This window comes from Manis javanica, chromosome 15 (assembly GCF_040802235.1).
Source record: "Manis javanica isolate MJ-LG chromosome 15, MJ_LKY, whole genome shotgun sequence".
Taxonomy (NCBI): Eukaryota; Metazoa; Chordata; class Mammalia; order Pholidota; family Manidae; genus Manis; species Manis javanica.
This window is the reverse complement of record NC_133170.1, coordinates 426,968-442,967: the sequence shown is the minus strand read 5'-3', so window position 1 is coordinate 442,967 and position 16,000 is coordinate 426,968. Positions and strand designations below refer to the sequence as shown.

The 16,000-nt window shown below is 44.4% G+C and overlaps 2 long non-coding RNA genes across 5 annotated transcripts in view; one reads left to right on the top strand and one right to left on the bottom strand.

Annotated features, from left to right (window-relative positions):
• LOC140846551 (uncharacterized) overlaps positions 1 to 6,584 on the bottom strand; it is a 21,274-nt gene extending 14,690 nt beyond the window's left edge. For all 3 annotated transcript variants that reach the window (XR_012125754.1, XR_012125755.1, XR_012125753.1), the window contains exon 1: positions 6,445 to 6,584. This is a non-coding gene — a long non-coding RNA (uncharacterized lncRNA). The remainder of the gene's footprint in view (positions 1 to 6,444) is intronic.
• LOC118970740 (uncharacterized) overlaps positions 1 to 16,000 on the top strand; it is a 24,704-nt gene extending 8,704 nt beyond the window's left edge. Inside the window, exons 2-4 of one of the 2 annotated variants that reach the window (XR_012125756.1) lie at positions 6,471 to 6,585; positions 6,927 to 7,053; positions 9,022 to 16,000. This is a non-coding gene — a long non-coding RNA (uncharacterized lncRNA). Of the gene's footprint in view, positions 1 to 4,546; positions 6,586 to 6,926; positions 7,054 to 9,021 lie in introns of those variants that run through there. The other variant, XR_005058821.2, reaches the window with a different exon arrangement.

Sequence of the window (16,000 nt, the reverse complement as noted above, 5' to 3'; positions counted from 1 at the left end):
TCTCTACGCTCCCACCCAGGACAGAGCACCGCTCGGTGAGCATCAGAGCACGTGGAACTAGTGGTTCTCTGAGGACGAGTTTGGGCTAAACCTCACTGACCACTGACCTGACAGATGAGTGGAAAGGAGACAGGAGCTGCTAGTCTTGGCTCCAGGAGGCAGAGATGGTTTTCATCAGGTGCCTGTGGCAGCTGCCAGTCGACACCAACATAGGGTGTGGGAGGGTCAAAAGGGCAGAAAGATGCAGAAGAAAGGAGATAAAGGAGGTGGGCGAGGTAGCGTATTTCCCAGGCTCTGTGTTGGGCTGGTGTGCTCTGCCATTACCCCAGCTACAAACAAGTTCTGTTTTTGTGTGTGTGAAAAGGCTTATCAAGAGGATAGATTTCCCTGGACTCTCACATTGGAAGGAGGTGGGAGCTGAGACTGTTTAGGCAGTGGAGACGTGTCACCGTTTTTCGGTGGCCAGGTCAAGAGTTAGGCCTTGGTGAGGAGCTGGATGGTGGATCGGAGCACCTTCCCGGGCTCAGCACGGCGACGGAGAGCAGGGTGGTCATGCGGCGGCTCACACATCCGCCGGGAGAACCACACACACTTTATCCAGAGCCAGGTGGGTAGATCTCCCGCACAGGCGACCGGGAATCTCCCGCGACCTCGACAGGCCAGGCTCTTGGCCGAGCGCTGCTTGGAAAGAACTGGCTTTCCATCCTCTGTTTTTGTAAACTTTCCTTCCATCTTTCATTCTCCTCTGGTGTCTTCCTGGACTAATAGAGAGAACGGAAACTGTGGCTGCAAAGGAATAAGCAACTTCCTGAGGGCAGGCAGCCTGCGCTCGCCCTGCGCCCTTTTTCTAGAGAGAAAAGGTCCTCAGGCTGCCTGGGCGTTCACGGTACTCTCAGCGATCCTTTTACTTAATTCACTCCTGTTTTTACCGATCACTGTGCAGTGGGTCTCCCAATCCTTACTGTGAACAGAGCGACCATTGCAGAGAGGTCTGTGGAGCTGAGGTGTCCCCGGTTGAAAGCCACGTGCTTCCTCCCTAGGACATCTCTGAAGAGAAAAGGAGACACCAGAGAAGGAAGGGGAAGCAAATGGGCAATAAGTGAAGTCAGTAGGATGCCTTTGTGAACGTGAGATGTGGTTGCAGTGGATGGTTTGATCGGATGGAGGCGAAGACATGCAGCAGAGAGCCCGGGTCGCTGCTGTTTCCCAGACGTGAATCCAGTCCAGCCGGCCTGCTCTGCGCACATGGTGACAGTCAGCGGTTCCCTTGCCGGCCTTTCAGAGTTGGCTGCATCCCTGGGCCGCAGAACCAGGAGCGACAGGGCCTTCCCTCCTGCCCCTGGCGTGGGTTCCGTCTGTGGCACCTCCAGTCACTTCGTTTTCAGTTTGCTTGAAGTGTTTTATTTACTCTAAGGACGGCGCTGCTGCCAGTGGCAGGTTCTGTTCCCTGTCACTGCAGAAAGCGCCCAGGCAGTATTACAGGTGGAGGTGAAGCCAGGGGCTGGCACAGCGGTGGCGCTCAGCCCCAACACTGCCCCACTCGCACATGCCTGTGCCTCCGCTCTCTGCCCATGTGGCACAGAGCTGCTATAAGCAAGGCTCTTTTATCCAGACTCAGAGGGAGAGGCGGCCCTACGATTTCATTTCAGTGATTTGGTTCTCACATTTTTTCCATCCTTCCATGAAATCTGTTAGCCACCTTGCTAAAGAGCAACACGATAGGCACTAAAGATCGGTGAGCTGGTCCCAAGCCTCAGCTCGATTCACATTTACTGCCTTTTCTTATCATGTTTCATCACTGGGGTTATAAAGATGAGGAAACATAGTTCCTGACCTCACCAAGCTCACAGGTCAGCCAACAGGCCAAGGAAGTGTGGGCTCAGGTGGGACACTGTCAATGCCTCATAATAATTTTAGAAGAAATGAATCGAGTGCTGGGTTTTTTGACAGTCTAACAATCCATTTCAGCAAGACAGAGACAGGAAGCTAAGTGGGTAGGTAGGAGGGAGGGGAGATTACATGCTGGTGCTGTGTTAGAATTAGGTAAGTGGAAGGGACTTTTTCCCTTCATTTTTTACATTGAAAAATTTCAGACTCACAGAGAAGTTGGAAAAACAGTACAGTGAGTACCCATATATCCCATAATAGATTTACCAATTGTTACCATTTTGTCATGTGTATTTTTGAGCTATGAAAGTAAGCTGCACACCTCATTACATTTTACCCCTCCACTGTTTAATAGGCATGATTCTTAAAATAAACAGTCACTCCATAATGTTATCTAATAAGGAATCCATATTCAAGTTTCCCTGGTGGACCCAAGTGTATCTTCTGTAGATTTTTCCTTTTGTCCAATTCGTGGTTTGACAAGGGTTCACACATTGCACATATCTCTTAGTCTCTGGATTTATAGTTTGTTTTGCTTTGTTTCACAGCATTGAATCTTTGCAGAATTTAGGCTGGTTGTGCTGAAGAATGTCCCATATATTGGGTCTCTCTTATTATATCTTCATGAATAGATTTATGTCAAGCACTTTAGGCAATAGTCCCACAGATAGATGTCATGGTACAACAGCTTTGAATCTAGGGTTCATGGACTTCTTTCTTGGGTTTTTGTATATAAATTTTCAAAGATTCTATGAACCCCCAAAAGTTAAGATTTGGGGTAGAGGAGTGAGTCATTGCTAGTAGGGGGCTAATAGGTTTTACATTTAAGTCTTAATGGACTCAAGTCTGAAATCTTAAACCATTAGATGTTATATGCATTTTTAAATATAGTATTTTCTTTTCACTTGTCTGTTTTTTTTTAAAGTAGCACTATATATGATAAAACATTCAGATCATACACAAATATCACAGAGTGAAAAGTGTCCTTCTGACCCCAGTTCTCTGGGCCCCTGTCCCTCTTGGCAAAAGCAACCTGCAGCCCCAGTGTCCTGAGTACGCCTCTAGGTCATCATCACAGGTAAGCATGTGCCTCTATTTAGTTATCTTACATAAGGGGGAGTTTTACAGAGGTGTGCTGTAAGTGAAATGTCCTCAAATTTTTAAATCAACTGCAAGTATCTGCAGTGAAAATAAATCAACTGCATATACTTGGCAAAGCAAAACTCGTAAAAATGAAAAACAGAACAGAGAAACCAAAGCGGAGGCGAGTCGGTGCAGGGATCGCACGTGCCTTTTTGCTCCTGGAGTGAGTGGCAGATGGACACCAGCCCTGATCGTGAAGCTGGATTCACTCTCCGTGTGTGCTCGGACCTGAGCTGAGGGCCAGGCTAACTTTCATTTTGCGTGGTAAGAACACTTGGTGGGATCTACCCTCTTAGCGGAGTTTTAAGTGTACAACACTGTGTTGTTACTGTGGGCTCAGTGTCCTGCAGATCATCTCCAGAACATCTTCATCTTGCTTAACTGCAGCTTTCTGCCTGGTTATCAGCATCCCCTCCTCTCTCTCTCTCTCCTGCCTCTGGCAACAACACTCTATTCTTTGCAAGAATTTGACCATTTTAGGTTCCTCCTAGGAGCGAATTATGCAGTGTTGTCCCTCTGGACAGCTTATTCCATGTCTCATAATGCCCTCGAGGCCCCTCCACGTGGGCACAGATTGAGGGTTCTCTTCTCTTGCAGCGAAGATAGGCTTGCACTTGAAGACTGTATTTATCACCACTACGGCCCCTAAATGGAAGCCTGGAAGCCAGTTTCATGCAATGTGTGACTGAAGAACTGGGCCCACCTTCCAACGCCAGAGGACACACCAGCGTTGGGCAGGACCTGCTGAGAGAGGGCGTGTGAGCCTTCAAACTCCATCCCTTGGCGCTGCTGAAGGGCCCTTTGAGGGATGTCTGGGCCGAGCAGTTCCAGCCTTACACACTGGCTTGAGAACCACATGCACGGTGGGCTCCACAGCTCCCGGTTCAGTTCCCGGCTTTACAACCTAACGGGGTGTCCCGGTCATTGCACAGAACACGTAGATCTACTTTATTCTTTTAAATAGCTCATAGTACTCTGCTATATAAACTACCAGAGTTTGTTCAAAACCAGCCCTCTATGGACTAGATTAGACTGCTGTTAGAGACTTTCGCTACTCCTATTATAATGCTGAGAAGAATGATGTGTCTTTTATAATAATTTATTTTGGGGATCTTGCATGACCAAGCGTCCACAGGACAACAATTAAAATACCTTTGCTGTATGCGTGGTCCCCAACTTGCGATGGTTTCGCCTAGGATTTTTAGACTTTGCAGTGGTGTGAAAGTGCTATGCAATCGGTAGAAACTGTACTTTGAACTCTGAGTCGTGATCCTCCCTGGGCCGGTGACATGCGGTCAGACCCTCCCTCGGGACGCTGGGTGGGGGTGGCCCCGCGGCTCCCAGGTGGCCAGGCCACCACGAGGGCCCACGGCCGAGGCACCCCCAGCCTTTCTGCACCTGATTTTCACTTTCAGCACAGGATTCAATGCGTTACATGATACTCAGCACTTTATTATTAAACAGGCTGGGTGTGAGACGGCTGTGCCCAGTGTGGGCTCAGGTGAGCATTCTGAGCACGTGTGAGGTGCCTGGGCTGAGCTGTGATGTTCCTTAGCTGACGTGTATTAAATTAAATGCATTTTCAACTTAAAGGGTTTTTAACTTACAGATTGGTACATGACCCCATTCTAAGTCGTGGAAGCTCTGTATTTATTCTAAAATATGGCTTTTTTTCTTTTCTGGCTACTTTCATATTGAAACTTTTTGGTCCTAATTCCTATAATTTCAGTTTTTCAAAATTAAGTTAAAAAAATATCAATTACCCTTAAATTCCCAATTAGCATAGTTTTAAAATCCATTTAATGGCATTAGGATCCCAAAAGACCACTTACTAAATATCTCCAGCAGTTAGTATTTATTCAACAAACCTTTCTCGCATATCTCTATGTACCTGTGATAATATTAAGGATTTTAGTAGATTTTATGCCTATTTACATCATTGTAATTCTGCTTAAATGTAAGACTCAGAACTATTTATTAGATAATTGCTTATTTATTCCACTAAATTTGTAACATGACATTTGTATACTAGTGAGGTGGAAAAGAGGGGACATTAATATATTTGTATTAAAAATAGTATTTTAATGTATTTCTGAGGCAGCAGTTATAGAAACTCATTTCTTTCTTAAGAAAATGACTACATTGAACATTATGGTTTAATATTAAATGATTTTGGAAGCCTCAATTGTCCTAGGTTCTAGGACGAAGTTTCTAAAATATTCCACATGATAAGCTATTTTATGTTATGGAGGTATAAGTAATCCCTAACTAAGATTGTAAACCTAATATCCATAAATGGATTCCAGATACTTAAATTCAGTTGATGTATTTCCCATAATTATGCAGAGCAGAAAATTATCACGCTCTTCATTTATACCATTAACACCTAACACCTATGCATTAAAATTATTTTATTTTTAATTTTTTAATGGGTTATACATGCATGTGATGTAAAGTTTGAAAATGTCACAAAAGGCACCTAATTCTGTCCCTGTGTGGCCAATTTCTTCTGAGGTAGTCAATGCAGACACAGTGATAAGTCTTACATCTCCTCCCTCCCTTCCAGTTTTGATGATTGGTATGAACAGTCCTTCCTCATCCTTCTTTTTATTTTACCCTAGATGCTTTCTCCTGGCTCTTATTGCTTATTTAGTTTTATAAAGGATCTTTAAAATCAACTTGTCTAGTTTGAAATAAAATCTCCCCAAAATTACTATTGGGTGTAGGATGCCCAATATTTATAAGTAAGTTTGAAAGAATTGACATTGTAGGATCCTGAGTCTTTTAAACTAAAAACAAGGTATACTTTTCCATTTGTTTTAGTCTTTTAAAAAATAACTATTAAGTGTATCTTATCTTTTTGTTGTTTGTATGGATGAAGACTACTGATTTTTTTATATTACATTTTTTACCATACTGGATTCTCTCATTGTTTGTAATAGTTTTTCAACAATTCTCTTGAGCTGCCCAGATAAACAATCAATTTATCTGTACATTACTCCAGACAATTTTGAGTTATGGTGATGTTAAGTTGAGTGGTTTAGTTAACTTATGTGCACATTTTTGAACAAAGTCTCTCTGGATAACTGCTCAACTGAAAAGCAGATATAAGCTGTTAAATCTAAACACAAATGAAACATTCCAAACCTACAGTCACCACAAAACCAAAACAAAACAAAACGACCAACCAACACAAATGTTCTCATATGCAATTGCTTGTGAATCAAATTTGTCTCAGATTAGTGAAAACAAAACAACGAAATGAAAGATTTGTATCACTATCACGAATAACCTTCAATTTAGAACTTTTTGTGTTCCTTGAAACTTATTGTTTTCATTTGATTAATTTTATAATAAATATATATAAGAAATTTGAACTGGTAAACTATTCTCATGAGATGTTGCTTGAATTACCTGTTTTTTCTTCTTTTATGTTGCAGATCCACAGAAGAAAACCAAGTTTAGTTGACAAGAAAAATTGAAACACTGGCCTGACCCCTCTTGCCTCTCTCTTTACTGGTACAGGACTGGTCATTGTAGACCTAGTGTCAGAAGGTCAGCGGCCCAGCAATCTGTCTTTTGTGTTGGAAGTATCTGTGGGGAGAGAGTCTCAGGCTTCTACAGTGACATTCTGTACAGTACTAATTATTGGCCTACCTGCAATGTGTGGATGGTTAAGGTAAAGCAGGGTGGGACTCTGACCCACCCAGGCATAGCTTTCATCTGAATGTGAAGGAAATGATTCACTGATACTCAACCGAAAGACCTTGCCTGGAAAACCCGCTCAGTATTGCATAATCGAGCGTTTGAAAACAAAGTGTCCCAGAAAACAGTGTGGGCCTCAGTTCCCATCACTTTCCCTTATTAGCTTAACTTTTGTTTGCTTATGTTAATAGCAGTACCTGCCAGGTGTTTGTTCTGCAGCCCATGAAGTGAGCTGGCAGTGGCCTTGTGAGAAGGTGCCATCGCTACCATCCTACGCGTGAGGACGGGGAGGCACTCAGAGGTCCAGTGACCTGCCTGGTGAGCTGTAGGCAGAAATTGGTAGAGCCAGGAATTGCTAAATCGAGTCTGCCTGGGAAGGGGAGGGTGTGCATTGTATAACTGCATCTTCTAGAAACTCAGTTTTCTGACCTGTGGAATGAGCATAAGTCATTTATCAGCATTGCTGTAAAAATGAAATGTGATGATGTAAGCAAACCTTCCAGGTCAGTATTTATCCTGCGTTGAGTTCAGTACATATTTATTTTATTTACTTTTTAGTCCCAGCACCATGTTTATAGTTCCGTAGTAACAGCCTTAATCAGCACATTAAAATTTTCACTGCCTGATTCCTTATATTTGATTATAGTAAATTACAGTGTAACTACACTGAATCCTCTATGTAGTACTTTTCTTGGGACTAACTTAGAGCAAGTTTCTTCTGGTACGTTAGTCACTAACCTCTTCCCCCTCTTTGGGGCAAAGGGCCAAGTGTGTCTGGAGGGGTTTCAGGGGAGCCTGCAGCTTATTGGAGCAGAGTTAGAGTGAAGACGTGACACACTTGCAAGGTGACATGTGAAGGGGCAGTAAGCAGCAGGCGTGAGCAAAATCATAAAAACCCATTTATCTGCCAATGTCCTTACGTAAGAGGTTAGTTACACTACTGCCAAAGAATTTCCTGCCCATGTCAGTCTTTGCTATGGGACTTTTCAATAGCTTGTAATGGGCTGTTGTGCTTCCTCTGCAGGCTTGGCTCTTATCTGTCTCACTCAGATATTCCTTCCCATTCAGTGTGGAGTGTTTTGTGACACTTATGAATGAGTGCACCTATTTTTTTAGTGATTAGGATGTTGATTTATGTCACAGGAGACTCATCAGTTCTTGCCCTCACACAGGACTGTTGTAAGAATTTACTCTTTTCATTCATTATTTGAACCTCCAGGAAAGGGGTTCCATAAAATCAAAAGCCACATGTGAATTTTGAGAATATATAAATTATAAGAAATAATTTCCTGCTAGAAAAATATGCATTGGTAACAGTTGAGGAAATTTTCTAGGTAGGTGAGGAAACACATTTCAGTTTCTAATTACATAGATAATGCCAAGTGACAGGCAGAGCATTATGGAAATAATATTTGATGAGTAGTAGAAAATTAGAACTTAGGTCTGGGCTCTGTGGCCTACTCAGTGAGCGTGGGCAAGACACTGGGGCTGCCGGAGCCCATTTGTCCACCTGTGGAAACAGGCACTGGATCATCACTCTTAATCTGTTTTATTTTATTAAGACCGATACAACTCACTAGAAAACCTTGTTTACAGATGTGGCATAAAACCTTGATCATACAACCTTATTTCAATGAGGTTGAATATGCAAATTAAATACTTAGTTATTTCAGTGTTTGAACAAGTAATTGGTGAATGGAAAGCAATATAAAAGAAATAAGGAGATTTAATGTTTTCTAACTTTCAATGGAGAACATGGTTTTGTTTTATTAAAAAAAATAGATTCAGCAGTAGCTGATTTAATGAATTACTTAGCCTCCTAAACACAAACTAACTTCAGTCTTTTTTCTTTTTACCAATTTTACATTAACAATCCAGTAAAGAGAAAATATTAGTATTTTCTCAAAATGACTTTTACATGAATTACATACAACTGATGTTGATTGTATCATACCAGATATTTTGATTCACCTTAATTAAAATTTCTGGTATACTATACAGATCTAAATATTAAAAAAATTTTTTAAACAACTTTTCTCCTTGACTGTAAAAATGGAGTTAATTTCCAGAAATTAAAGTGTGGTTAAATTTAGGGACTCTATTGGAAAACTTCACTGTGCTAATGGATGTAGGGAGAAAGTGAACTAGAGATGTATACCTTTGGAAAGGAGATGGCAAAATTATACTATCTGTGGGTGATATAATTGTCTACTTGGTAAAATTAGAAAATGCTGGTTGTGTTTTGCTTTGCTGACTGGATATTCCGCCATCTGTCTCCCTCATCAGGCCTCCCTACCCCGAGACACAACATTGAAACCAGGCCGATCAGTAACCCTGCGATGGACTCTTGAGTGTTCAGTGAAAGGACAGCTCACACATCCCTCTCTTTCAATCAAAAGCTGGAAATGATGAAGCCCAGTGAGGAAGGCATGTCACAAGCTGAGATAAATGAAAGCTGGGCCTTTTGTGCCAAACAGCCAAGTTGTGACACAAAGAAAAGTCCTTGAAGGAAATTACAGTGCTGCTCAGTGAGCACACGGGTGACAGGAGAGGGAAACCTCCTTCCTGCTGATGGGGAGAAAGTGCCAGTGTTCTGGGCAGAAGATCAAACCAGCCCCAACAGTCCCTGTGGCCAAAGCCTAATCCAGAGCAAGGCCCTGACTCTCTTCAAGTCCAGGGAGGCTGAGAGAGGGGAGGAGGCTGCAGGAGAAAAGCTGGGAGCTGGCAGAGGCTGGGTCAGGAGGTTTAAGGAAAGAAGGCGTCTCCATAAGTAAAAGTGCAGGGGAAGCAGCAGGTGCTGACGGAGAAGCTGCAGCAAGTCACCCAGAAGATCAGCTGAGATAATGAGTGAAGGTGGCCACAGTAAATGACAGATTTTCAGTGTAGACAAAACAGCCTTCTTTTGGAAGAAGATGCCATCTAGGATGCCTTTCATAGCTGGAGAGGAGAAGTCAGCGCCTGGCTTCCAAGCTTCCAAGGACAGGCTGACCCCCTTGTCGGGGCTAATGCAGCTGGTGACTTTAAGTTGGGGCCAGTGCTCACTGACCTTCTGAAAATCCTGGGGCCCTTAGGAATTCTGCTAAATCTACTCTGCCTGTGCTCTAGAAATGGAACAGCAAACCGGACGACAGCACATCTGTTTACAACACGGTTTACTCAATATTTTAAGCCCACTCTTGAGATCTGCTGCTCAGAAGAAAGCGTCCTTAACAAGCATTCCTGCTCACCGACGGTGCACCTGGTCACCAGGAGCCCTGACGGAGATGTGCGATGAGACGGGTGTTGTTTCATGCCTGCTGCCCGACACCCATTCTGCAGCCCACGGATCAAGGAGTATTTCCAATCTCAAGTCTTATTATTTAAGAAATACTTTCACAAGGCTGGAGCTGCCATAGGCGGGGATTCCTCTGATGATCTGGGCCACGCTAACTGAAACCTTCTGGAAAGGATTCCCCGTCCTGGATGCCACGACCAACACCCACGATTCACGGGAAAAGGTCACAACACCAACATGAACGGGAGTTTGGAAGAAGCTGCTTCCAACCCCCACGGAGGACGCCGAGGGGCTCGGGCTTCAGGGGCGGAAGTCACGGCAGATGCGGCGGAAGCAGCGGGAGAGCGAGACCCGGAAGTGGGGCCTGAGGACGGGGCCGAATCCCTGCATCTCAGGATCAAACCTGAGCAGATGAGGAGCTGCTCCATACGGACGAGCAAGGAAAGTGGCTTCTTGGGATGAAATCTACTCCTGAGGATGCGGTGAAGACTGTTGACATGACAACAAAGGATTCAAAATATTATATAAGCTTAGTCAGTAAAGCAGCAGCAGGTCTGAGAGGACTGACTCCAGTTTGGAAAGAAGCTGTCCTGTGGGTGAAATGCTGTTAGACAGCACCACACACCAGAGATAACCGTTCATGAAAGGAAGAGAATCAGTGTGGCAGACCTCCCTGTTGTCTTGTTTTTAGCAATGGCCGCAGCGCCCCGGCCTTCAGCTGCCCTGCCCTGATCAGCCAGCGGCCACCCGCACTGAGCACCAGCACGACCACTGACTCGCTGGTCAGGTGGTGGTTAGGATTGCTTAGTAACAAAGTATTCTTAAATTAAGGTATGTACATTGTTTTTGAGACACAATGCTGTTGCACACTTACAGACTACGAAATAGTGTAAACGTTTATAACTTGTATATGCACTGGGAAACCAACATATTCGTTTGACTTGCTTTATTGCGGTATTTGCTGTCTTCTGGTGGTCTGGAACCGAACCTGTGATACCTGTGAGCTGTGCTTGCATAGGATGCCGGATGGTGACATAAAGAATAAAGCAGAGACCAGATAGTGTCAGGGTGGGGGCAGGACTGGGGGTAGACAGAAGCTGCAGTTGTAAATAGGGTACTCAGGAGAGATCTCACAGTGAAGGTGGCATTTGAGTAAAGGCCTGCAGGAGGTGAGTCATGAGGTTATTCGAGATATTAAAAGATACAGTAATTAAAACAGTGTGGTCTTAGCACCAAAAAGCCACAGAAAAATGGAACAAAATGGTGAGTTCAGAGATTGGTCCAAATATATATGAAGATTTAGCATGTGATAAAGTAGCTCAAAGAATGGAGTTTATAAACGGCACTAGGACAACTTGCTAACCATTGGGAAAAAAATAAGGTGGGATTGTACCTTATGTAGACAAAAATTAAAAATGGATAAAAGATTTTAATGTTAAGAAACACACACTAAACTGCTAGGTGAATAGATAGGTAAGTATTTTATTCTCATACTCTGACTATAGCATGATAACAAAGCCAGAGAACTCAAGTAAAACGGGCCACAAATTTGATGATATAAAAGTTTAATGTGGCAAAATCAAAAGAAAATAATCAAAATCACCACTCATAAAAGTTAATTTTTTCTTGAAAAATAACACATATCAATGAAACACTGTATTTCCTTATTTTAATTTTTCACCCGTTCTGAAGTTAGTGTATCTATTTAATGGGGTAATGTCTTTCCTCTTGCTCTTTGGAGCTGTTAAATCAATGGAATGTTACATATTCTAATAAACTGCCTGTTAGAAACCAGATATAAACTGAATAGTTTTAGAAAGCAAAAAATTTATATGCCTGTAGCAGAAGAATATGAACACAATTCCCCCAAAAATTCAAATGGCCAAAAAAATGTGAAAAGATGTTTAACTTCTTGAGTAATCAAAGCCATACTGATGCAGTATTTCATCTGCAGGGTTGGTAATGCTGAGGGGGACTGATGGTGAGGCAGAGGGGACACAACATTCCTATCTGCTGTGATGGGAGGGCACCTTCCTGTAGCCTTCCATCAAAATTAAATGTGCTTATGCCTTTTAAAATTCATATCTTTTCCAGATGTTATTCGACAAATAATCAAAGTGTATGTATGAAAATGTTTATCACAGCATTATTTGCAATCAGAAAAACTGGGAAATGGCCTGGGTGCCCAGTATTAAGAGAATGGTTCAGTAAGGTGCTGCGTATACAGACCCTGGGACACTATGTAGTATTAGTTATTTATATGGAAATGCGTCTACAATAAATGGTTAATTAAGAAGCAGATTCACAGCAGCCACTTTGGGAGGTTTTGGCACTTGGTTGCAAAGCCAGGCACAGTCTTACCATGTGATCTACCGCTACCCTGCTCATATCCATTCCTCTTATCCTGTCTCCAAATTAACCTCTAGGTAGACTCAGTTAATCTCCAGTTCACCACGGCCAGTCAGTGTTTTTAGAGGGGAATGTCCTCGTGCCTGGGTGTCTGGGGGATGATGATTCCATTGGTAACGGAGAGACAGGGGTCAACATACACCAGGAATGTCCTCCCTGGCGTCAGTAAGTGACTCAGTGAGGTCAGGTGCGTGAAAGGAGGTCTGGCTCTCCTTTGAAGAAGAGATGGCGCCTGGTAACTTTCTGATAAGAAGCATCTGCTACACAGCAGGAACCTCCTAGACCCGACCCAAGGGGACTGCTGTCCGTGCGGTTCTCCTCTCCAGTTGCCCTTAGTGTCCTTCATAAACAGTATTTGACAAGAAGAGAAAACTCAATAGTAAAACTTTTTTTTTTTAAAAAACACTATCATCAAAACTGCACATCTTACGTTCACTGCTCTTTAATTTTCCATGGTTTCACTATTCAGTGATTCAGGGAGAAAAATGGATGCCTTAAAGCATCAATTACTAGGTGCCTACCTTGATTGGAATAACCAGATAATCCCCCAGATCTCAACTTTGCAGGCAGGTAAAGCAGTGACAGTATTAAGAACACCAGGATTTGCTGCTCAGTGAAGTATGATCACCAGCAAACATTGGCTGAGTGCCTACTCTGTGGACTAACGTGCTGTGCTACAGAGAAGCTAAACCCGAGGCCGCAGAGGCCCAGCTAAAGACCACTTTATGAACTGGTAGAGTCCAGAGCCTGCAGAGCGGCCCCTCAGAATGGAGAGGAGACCCAGATTCGGGGTGAAGAGCAGCACCGGGGTTCTGGCAGAGAGGCCTTGAATAAATCAGTTGGCTTCTCCGAGCCCTTAATTTTCTCAGCTATAAAAACTGAAATGAACATTGCATCCTCTATTTATTTCAGTAAGTTGGTGTGCTTGAATGCAACCTTGTATAAGTAAGGATTTTATAAAATACTATATAAATAGAAAGTAATTTTGTTTGAAATGCTTGAGTGGACTGAAGTCCTGAGTTATGTTCAAGTGCTCCAGGAGGGCCTTAATCTGAGATTCACTGCGGGCCACCGTGTCCGCCGTGATGCACAAAATATGAGCGCATCCACACGTGGACGTGTTCCAGAGCAAAGGGCCATGGTTTCCATGAGACTCTCCAAATGATCTTTGGTTCCTCTCTTTCTCCTTACCCTCCCCAAATAAGTTAAGTGTAACATTCTAAAAATAATTGGTATCTTATTTCTTGAAGATAATACTTTATACTAGGACTTCAGCAAATAAATAGCAGAGTCAGAATTCAAATTCAGGAATGTTTGGACCCCAAGCCTATATGCTTCACCATGATGTGTATGTCCATCTAAGCGGCGCTGATGTTGCTATTTCTCCCAGTTGTTTTTTGGTTAACTGCCCAGCATTTTTTTTTTAAACACAAGTGGCACATGCTCCAATTTGTTTTTGTTCAAAGATAAGAAGGAAGTGACAGCACCAAAGAACTGGGTTGTTCCTGAGTCTCCCCCCTTGCCCCCACAAAAAGAACAACTAGCAACTATTCAGGAGCGAGACCCCACTGAGAGAGTCCTGGAACTTGGGGGTGAGGCTGAAGCCCCCCTGCACTACAGAGGCCGGGACGGGCTGCGTTAGAGGGTAAGAGAAGTTGCCACCCAGGAACCGTATCGCGCCTCCCCCAGGCCAGCGCCGCATGCGCAGAGAGGTCTCCCCTCGGCCTCGTGTCCCTCCAGTGGGGAATCTGTGGATCCAGGCCGCTGGGACTCCGACTGCGACGGAGAAGGCGGGCGGGGCTTGCAGCAGCCGGCCCACTGCGCTCATATCAGCGGTACCCAAGCAGTGATCCCACCCAGTGGCTTTGCTTATCTGCAGAACCGAGTCGGGAGCACATGTGACCAGGGGACTTGTTGGGGTGCAGATCTGCCTCATTTGGATCCTCAAATGAGGAGGTTTGCCTGCCCTAGAGCTGTGTGGTTTGCCCAATGCCCAGGCAAGGGGTGGAGTCACAGCCCCACCCGCTGTAGAGAGTGTCCTCTGGCCCATTTTATCAGAAGTGCTGGTAACAGCTCCTGCAGGCTGTGCGGCCTGGGGCGGGGCAGCCGAGAGGTAGGAGGGCAGAGCAGACTGTCCCTCAAGTAGAGCTGACACGGGTGTGGAGGGCTGTGCACAGGCCGGGGAATTACTCCACAGCCAGGGTGAGGGTAGCTTCTGACCCCTTCCACCAGGACAGAGTCGCTGGGAACCTGAAAGAAGCCCTCCCCATCCCGCCAGGCAAGGGAACTGAGGTGTATCCCCACCTGCTGTGGGCAGTGTCTTCTGGCCTCCGCTGGCCAGGAGCGCTGGAGGCAGTTCCTGGAATCTGTGTGGCCCAGTGCTGCTTGAGTCTAGACAAGGGCAGGCACAGCCAATAGTTTGCAAAGCCAAGCCCCTGGCCCTGTTCGTCCAAGGAACTTGGGGTGCAGCTCAGCAAATAAGAGCTTTACCAGCTTCAGAGATGCTTCTCCTACTGTGCCCAGGCAGTGAGTCTAATTCACAGCCCATTCGTCCCTGAATCCAGCTTTCAGCATGCTGGCCAGGGGACCTAACCAGAGCACACAGGAAGCTGAACAGCCGGTTCAGCAGTACACAGACACAGCCCCTGGCTTTCCCTGTCCGTGGGGAAAACCTGATGGCCTCACGTGACCAGGGAATTCAGTGCACACTCTGTCCTGATTCAGGTCCCCAAACAATGAGCTGTACAGGATCTAGGTCCCATCCCGCCGCCCTGTCGGTGCAGGGAAGCTGATTCATAGCCCCAGCTACTACTGAATATGATCCCCAGTCGCAGCCATCTAGTGAGCCTGACCGGGGAATCCAGGCAAATGTGGGGCCTATCATACAGACTCACTTGGGTAGGCAACCGAGCCAGCAGTCCCATCCGGCCAGAGGCACTGCCCCATCCCCGCATCCCTGTCCTCAGAGCTCGAGCAATTGCCTCGCCTCAAAATAGACCATAAAATCAGGTCCCACCCCAAGGACATTACCAGCAGACATGCACAGAAACTCAAACTAAAAGGAGGGAACGAAAATCAAGCAGGAGGAACTCCCAAACTAATTTTATGAGGGCAGCATTATCCTGATACCAGAACCAAAAAAAGGCCACCGTTAGAGAAGAAGCATTTGACCAAATTCAACATCTGTTCATAATTAAACACTTAACAAATTCAGCAAAGGAGGAATTTATCTCAACATAACAAAGGCCATGTATGACAGGGTTACAGCTAATATTATACTCAGTGGTGAAAGTCTGAAAGTTTTCTTCTAAGATCAGGAACAAAACAAGGGTGCCCACCCTCGCCTACCCTCGCTGCTCCTGTTCACCGTCACTCTGGAAGCCCTTGCTAGAGCAATCAGACAAAAAAAAGAAACAAAGGTATTGGGATTGGAAAAGAAGAAGTAAAACAGTCTCTATTTGCAGATGACATGATTTTATATATAGAAAACACTAAAAATTCAACCAAGAAACTTAGATTTAATCAATGAATTCAGTAAAGTTATTATAAGATACAAAATTTGCTTATAAAAATCAATAGTGT